Genomic DNA, 8,067 nt, shown 5'->3' with positions numbered 1-8,067 from the left:
TCCCGAGGCCACATCTCTTTCTGGCTTTTGGGGCCCTTCACAATTTCACCCCATCTTCCCAGAGAAGGTTGTTTCTCATCAGCTCTCGGTAAGTGCCTGGTCTCCTCCTGGCACACACACACACACACACACACACACACACACACCACTCACACTCAGGCTCACGCTCCTTGCCAGACTCACCACTATGTTGATGTTGTGTCCACCCCCTGAACCCTTCTCCTCTCACCATTCCGTCAAACCGAATCCTGCCCATCCTACAAGACCCAGCCAGAGACCTTTCCCCCAGCTGAGTGCCCCTGGCCTAGCCCATCTCTCAGCTCCCTCTCATGAACGTTACCACCCAGCTGGGCGTTGAAGGATTTCCTGACCGTGTCAGGCACGTGGTCTCTCCAACCGGGCTGTCAATGCCTTGAGGATGGGGAAGCCTATCGTATGTGCTCCTGTAGCCTCCCTGGGCCCAGGCGAATGCAGAGCATATAGAAAATTCATGTCTTTTGGTCAAATTATAATGACACGGGATGTTTTTATTTTATTAGATCTCTTTGGGAAAGCACTGGATGTGTTTGGAAGAAACACTTTGACAAAGTCCTTGAGGCTAAGAGTGAGGCATCCCAAGGCATTCTCAAACAACAGAAGAGGGTTGTTAAATTGCTACCTGTAAGATCAGGAGAGTTGTTTATGGAGCTTCTGAGAAAGAGGGGGAGCAAAAAGGACATGAGGAATGAGACAGAGACACGGTATGTTGTGTTACAATGAGCCACTTCTACTCCAAAACCTTCAGCAAAATTCTATTAAAACTCACAAACTAGCTGGTACACATAGATTTCTGATGGAAACCAGTGAAGGGGCCAAGTTTTATCAGGGGCGATGTAGGGCTTTAAGACATTATATAGGTTCAGGAGCCCGGGGGACAGGGAGGCCTTGGCTGGCATTCGGATCATATTCCCATAAATGACTGACTAGTGTGGACGATTATCACGGAAATCCTGGTGATGGCACACCAGCCCCAGATGTATTTTTCCTCCCTCTTCCTCCACTCTGCTACTGTCTATTTAAGGAAGAGTTAAAGTGAAGACCAAGTAAGTCCCTCGGTGTAAGACAGTCCCAAGTCTCTATTTGATAAGACTCACTTGGACTATGTTGCAGGGAGTTGGGTTTGATGTTGAGATCGCCTCAAGATTGGGTCAACCATCCATTCAGGGGGCATACTTCCTTAGCTTGGATGCAGGGGACCTGGGTCTTCAGGGTGTAGGTGGAATTTCTCACTTACTGCTTCCATGATTTCTAAGTGTCCTCATTTACGGAGGCGTGAATACTGCCATCTCAGCTAGACTGAAAATGGGATGTACGGTGCATTTCACCTATATTGTAATCCAAGAAAAGATACAATGGGAAAAATGAGCGTTTCATTTATAGGACATGACAGATGCTAGGTAAGTATTCCACATACACAGTTCCAGTTTGTTAATTAACACGAACTTTGTTCATTACATTATATAAAAGACAGCAAAAGCGAGCAGGGTATGTATTAGGGTTCTCTAGAGAAAGAGAACCAATTATATTTACATATACGTATAAAGAGAAAGAGAGATAGAGGGACAGAGAGAGAGAGAGAGATTTATCATTTATTATAAGGAGTTGGCTTGTGTGATTATAGAGACTGATAAGTCACAGGATTGCAGTATGCAAGCTGGACACCCAGGGGGGTTGATGATGTAAGTTCCACCCCAAGACTGGCAGGCTGGAGACACAGGAAGAGTTCGAGTCCAAGCGCAAGAAAAAGGGAGTCTGAACTCAAAGGCAGGCAGTAGGAGCTTCCTCAGCCTTTCTTGATGTATTCAGGCCTTCACCTGATTGGGTGGGGCTCATCCATGCTGGGGAGGTCAGTCTGCTTCACTCAGTCTACCAATTCAAATGTTGATCTCATCCGGAACCATCCTGTCAGACATACCCAGAATAATGTTCGACCAAATGTCCAGAAACCCCATGGCACAGTCAAGATGACACACAAAAGTAACCATCACAGGGTACAACAGCAACATATCCCAATTATATAAAGTAAAAACACAGGCAAACTAAATCTATTGTGTAACAATTTAAGTCAGGAGAATGGCTTCGAGTTAGTGGTAGCTCCTGAATTGAATTTGGTTACACAGATATCTCCTGTTGTGAAAATTTATATACATTTGGGATTCATACCCTTTTCTGAACGTATGTTATGTTTCAATTCAATGTATTTTAAAAGAGGGGCAGTGAGGGGGTTGTGAGTATTTGGTCTTCTGGAAACATCTATTGAAATGTCTAGATAATAGAAGATAATCCTGCCATCAATTCCTTCCAAGAAACTGTTTTCTTGGCTAATATCTTTCAGACTCTCAAAATTCCTGGCTTGGGAGTGGAGTGATGTATATGGCTCCTCGTTTGCTTCCCTTACCCTAAAGCCCAGCTATGTTGAGGGGCATCTCTTGTGCCTTACGTGGGGTCCCCGACAGGAAGGACGACAGCTCGCCCTGACCATGGGACACTCACACTACTGCTGGAAGGACAGGAATCCAGGCCAGTCCCTGCGGGGGCCACAGCTGGAAAACCCCACAAAGCTGACCAGGTCAAGGTGACACAATGCAAGGACTTTGTAGCCAAGTTTTCTTCCATTTATCCTGCTGTCCTGCTCTCTTTGAGTCTCCTTCTGAGTGACCTTGGTTGCTTTGAAATTTCTGGGCAGAAAGAAGTTGATTTAAAATCTGCTTTATATCTGGCTCTGGGGGGAGACCCATAGCACAAAGGGAGCTTTGGGTAATTTTTTGGAGACATACTGGCCAAAATAATTTTTTTCCCTCTTAATTCTTCCAAGTGCATGTTCTTTGAGACTCAAATCCACAGGCACCCAGTGAAGCAGAAATTGACTGGTTAGGCTAACCAAGGCAGAGGGCCGATCTAAAGTCCTTGGCCTCCAGGGGCACCGGGGGAGCTCAGGGTGGTGAGACCGAGCCCCACGTCGGGCTACACGCTCAGTGAAGAGTCTGCTTGAGATTCTCTCTCTCTCCTTCTCCCTCCCGCCCCTCCCCCCCCACCCCAGCTCACACTCTATCTCTCTAAATAAATAAATAGAATCTTTTTAAAAATTAATAAATAAATTCCTTGGCCTCCAAATGAACACTTTGGCTTGAATCAAGTGCCTTGTTAAAATCGTTCAAATAGGGCGCCTGGGTGGCTCAGTCGGTTAAGCATCTGCCTTTGGCTCAGGTCATGATCTCGGGGTCCTGGGATTGAGCCCTGTGTCGGCCTCCCTGCTCATCAGGAAGTCTGCTTCTCCCTTTCCCTCTGCCCCTCACCCTGCTCGTGTTCTCTCTCTCACTTTCTCTGTCTCTCTCCAAATAAATAAATAAAATCTTAATAAAATAAAAAAAAGTGCATGAACTCCTTTATTCTTCAGGAAGTTTGTAACTTTATGTTCAACAGGATGCACTTCAATAGAATCTAGACAAGGTTCAAATCATCGGTAGGTCTGGAATCTACCAGATTAGAGTATTCGTGATTAAGTATGCCTAAGTCTTTAATAAAACAGAACAAATGGAATTTATTTTTAAATCGCTTTAGCATGGCTGGCTTGATGTTTGTATTACATTTGATCAATCCTTTCGATGACATGAATGAGTGGTAGGGAAGTAGTCTACTTAATTGCATTTTGATGAACTGATGGATTTTTAAATCTTGATAAACATAATTCAAAATGACAAATAATTCAAAAATACATGATACATGTATTCTAGAATAACTATAGGCAGTGAAGAAATCTTGGGGAGAGGGATCATATCAATGTAACCTTCTTCCTATCAAAGCTGACCGGGTCGAGGTGACACCGTGGGAGAAAATTAATTTCTTACACGGTGGTTTGCAAAGTGTGACAACAACAGCACGGAGGTTGATTTTAACAAGTATTTTGAAAATGTGATTACTGAAAAAGTAATGGGATTGTTTTATTTGCAGGAAGGAGAGAAAGTTTCTCTTCCTGAAATTTTCGTGTCAGATAAATCCAAGGTAGAAGCTGAAAAGAAACTAATTATGTAATCCCTCTGCTTCATCTTATCTCCTTCTTAAGGGATATAAACTATTAGTAATACACTAGTGAGAATTTTCATACGTGAGTCACAGCCTGTGAATCATAGTAACCCATCCAAAGGCTCTGATTGGGAAAGACTCTTTTATATCCCTATTCCCACACTAAAATAATAACTCCCCTCCCACAGGGACCAGCAGAAAAACATGGCTTTTCCGCCATGAACTTTAACTTCTTTTCTTTATTTCTTTGCAGTTTGATTTTTATGGGAATCTGGTCTCGGCTGGCCGACTCCTCTAAGACTGACGTTATTTAGGGCTTTCTTCCACGCAGGATGTAACTCTTGCTCACTCTTCTCTCTCCCGATCACTTCTTGCCTCCATTTGCTGTTATTTCTACAAAGATAACATTAATGAGTCTTTTTTTTTTTTTTTTTTAGAGCTTTACAGTTAACAGAGGACTTTCATAATTACCTCATTTGAGCACCTTAACAACTTTATGGGAAAATATAAATTAGTACCCATTCTCCAGGTTGGGAAGCGAGGCATCAGGGAGCCTAAGTGACTTTCCAAAGATCCGACACCTCCTTATACCAAGTCAAGGAAATCAAACCCCCCGTGGGCCCGATGGACCCCGCCTGCCTGGTATCACCGCAGGAGGCTGGAGCCATGGGTGCTGCGATGCTGAGACAGAGAGCGCACGGGGTTTCTCTGCAGGCAAAGCGCGCTGCTACTTGCAAAGCCGCCGCATTGCACCATGCGGGTGCAGGACCCAAAGCAGCGCCGTCAGGCAGAGGGAGGCGTTGCCGGGGTCTGCAGGCCCCCAGGGAGGGACAGGCGCAGAGGACGCCCCCGCTGAGGGAGGGTTCCGGTGCACACAAGCCACAAGCCGCTCAGCTCTGCTCCTCTCACCGGGCAGGGGCGGGGCTGTCCCCGTGGCCCCTGGCCCCGAGATACGCATGCGCACATCCTCGTGCCTGCCCCCCCCCCCCCCATCCTGGAGCAGGATACCTTCCTCTCTGCTCAGGGCTGTGGGTTCCTTGTGCAAAACAAACCAGCTACCACCTGTGAGGCCCAAGGTGAGCACAGTAACCCTCCTCAGGCCCCAGCCTCATGCTGTGAGGCCGCACACAAGAAGAAAACATCTCATGGCCTTGGGCAGCCACTCCCTCAAGAATCGTTCATCTATTGCCCTGAGTACACAGTGGGCGATACAGTTATGCAGACAAAATCATAAATACGGTGCTCAGTGCAAAAGCAGACTCTCCTGTCCTTCCCTTCCTTCCCTCTGGTCACCTTGGAGCCTCCTTCCCCAAGCACAGCTGCTTGCACCTTCACAAAGGGTCCAGGCTGGCCCTCTACCTGCCCCCCTCCTGTCTCAGCCCCCCAGAGCCAGGCATGCTGACCTTTGTCGTGACCAATACCTGCACCCCTCTGATGCTCATTCTCGGACCACGTACTCTGTGTGTCCAGCTAACACCTCAGTGACCCACTTCAACAACCTTCTGACCCGACCAGGACCCCACCACCTTCTGTCTGCCCCCAGCTTCCGTGTGTCCTCTCCTGGCTCATTACCCCCCTTCCCTGCTGAACAAGGAGCCCGATGCAGGACTCATCACAGGACCCTGGGATCATGACCTGAGCCCAAGGCAGATGCTTAACGACCCAGCCACCCGGGTGTCCCTATATGCTGTATTCTTATAATAAAGTAAGCTAGAAAGAAGAAAATGTCATTTAAAAACGCATAAGGAAGAAGAAAATACATTTACTGTACTGTATTTATTAAAAAAACAAATCCACATGTGGCACCCGGGTGGTGCAGCCGGTTAATCGACTGGTTCTTGGTTTCTGCTCAGGTCGTGATCTCAGGGTTGTGATCGAGCCCCAGGTCGGGCTCCACACTCAGCACGGAGTCTGCTTGAGATGCCCTCTCTCTCTGCCCTTGCCCCTACACACACACACTCTCTCTCTCTCTCTCTCTAAAATAAATAAATAAATCTTTTTTAAAAATCCACATGTAAGTGGATCTGTGCAGTTCAAACCCGTGTTGTTCGAGGGTCAGCTGTATATGATGATGATTCTCAAATGTCTCATCTTCAGCAAGAACCTTTCCCTTGAGCACCATACCCACACATCTGACTGCTACTCGATACTCAGTTGGCTGTTTAACTGACGTCTTAATGAGGTGCCAAGAGACCCTGATTCTCCCTCACCAGCCCTTCTGGCCATCTTCCCCATCTCATTCAAGGCAACTATGCTCTTCTGTTGCTCAGACCAAAGACACTGATATGATCCTTGACTGTTCTTTTCTCCCCCAACACACCCAGTTTGTTAGCAAAACTCTTAGGGCACACCATCAAAACATCCAAAATTCAACCACTTTCCCCTCTCTACCGCCACCACCCTTGTCCAAGCCACTGTCATCCCTCACCTAGACCACTGCAACAGCCTCCTAACACGTCCCACGGCTTCTGTCCTTGTCCCACTCTAGTCTATTCTCAACACAGCTTCTGGAACCATCGGGTTAAATCTCATCACCCCACTGCTTAAAACCCTCCAGTGCATTTCCGTTTCATGCAGAGGAAAGCCACAGACCTTAGCACGGACCTGCGGCCCCACCTGACCCCCCCAGCTCTCTGCCCTCATCCCCACTGCCCCCACTCCCCACCTCCAGCCACACTGCCCACCCCCCCACCTCCCCCACTGACCACGGGCCAAGTGTTCTTTTCCTCCTTAGCACGTACTGCAACCTAATATACTTATATACACTTTTCTTACTTGTGTTCATGGTTCCTCTCCCCTCTGGGACACGGTTGGGGGCAGGGAGCTTTGTCTGTTCAGGTCACTGTCATATCCTTGTGACACGCTGCATGCTCACAACTGCTTGTGGCTCCGTGGACAGGAAAGCCTCAGCCCACGTGGTGGGATGACTCCCTAGCGGTCACACAGAAAGTATGGTTTTCAGCGCCCTTTTTTGGCCAACTAAAGTGACACCAAACTATTGGTAGTTTGATTTTAATAGTAGTCCCTCTTCAAAGATGTGTGTTGTCTTTTATGTGAAAGCGTAAATTAAAATGTCCTAAGTCTTGGGGCGCCTGGGTGGCTCAGTCTTTAAGCGTCTGCCTTCGGCTCAGGTCATGATCCCGGGGTCCTAAGATCGAGCCCCGTGGTGGGCTCCCTGCTCCCTCTGCCCCCTCCCCTGGCTCATGCTCTCTCTCTCTTTATCTTAAATAATAAATAAAATCTTTAAAAAAAATAAATAATAAAATGTCCTAAGTCTTAATTAAAAATTTTAAATTAAAAAAAAAACAAAAAAATAGGGGCACCTGGGAGGCTAGTCAGTTAAGTGCCCAACTCTTGATTTCAGCTCAGGTCATGATCTCAGGGTCGTGAGATCAAGCCCCCTGTCGGGCTCCCCACTGAGCATAGAGCCTCTTTAAGATTCTTTCTCCCACTCCCTCTGCCCCTCCCCCCACCACAGCTCATGCTCTCTCTCATATAAATAAATAAATACACACATAGAAATAACAATAAAAGAAGCTTGGCTATCATCAAAAGGAAGCAGTTGGGTTGCTTGTTGTCTCCACAGAGTGAATGTGCTTTGGCCACAACAGGGAAGTGTCAAGTGCACCCAATAGAAGACGTGTCCAGTTTGAAACGGGAGTAACCACGGAGCAGGCTTATCTAGAGAAGCTGTGACATCTCATCAATACAGACCTTTAAGACTAGTATATTCTGGTCTGTCTAGTCACAGGCTCCCTGAGCCTTTCTGGTTGAGCAGTCTGGGATCACAAAAGAGCCACAAACATGGTGCCTCCTCAAGATGCTGTGGACTCCACAGCGAAATGGGCAGCCAGACCTCCATAAGCCGACAGGTGCACACTCCAACCGCAGACCCCGCAATCCTCACACTCCCTTTGTTAATTCACCTCTCTTCCCCTTTTGTGGACCATATTTTAAAAGTTTTCATCTTCTTGGTTTGCATTTTTCCCCTCTTGGTGCTCACGG

The sequence above is a fragment of the Halichoerus grypus genome, chromosome 7 (assembly GCF_964656455.1).
Source record: "Halichoerus grypus chromosome 7, mHalGry1.hap1.1, whole genome shotgun sequence".
Lineage (NCBI taxonomy): Eukaryota > Metazoa > Chordata > Mammalia > Carnivora > Phocidae > Halichoerus > Halichoerus grypus.
This window is presented reverse-complemented; position numbering follows the sequence as displayed.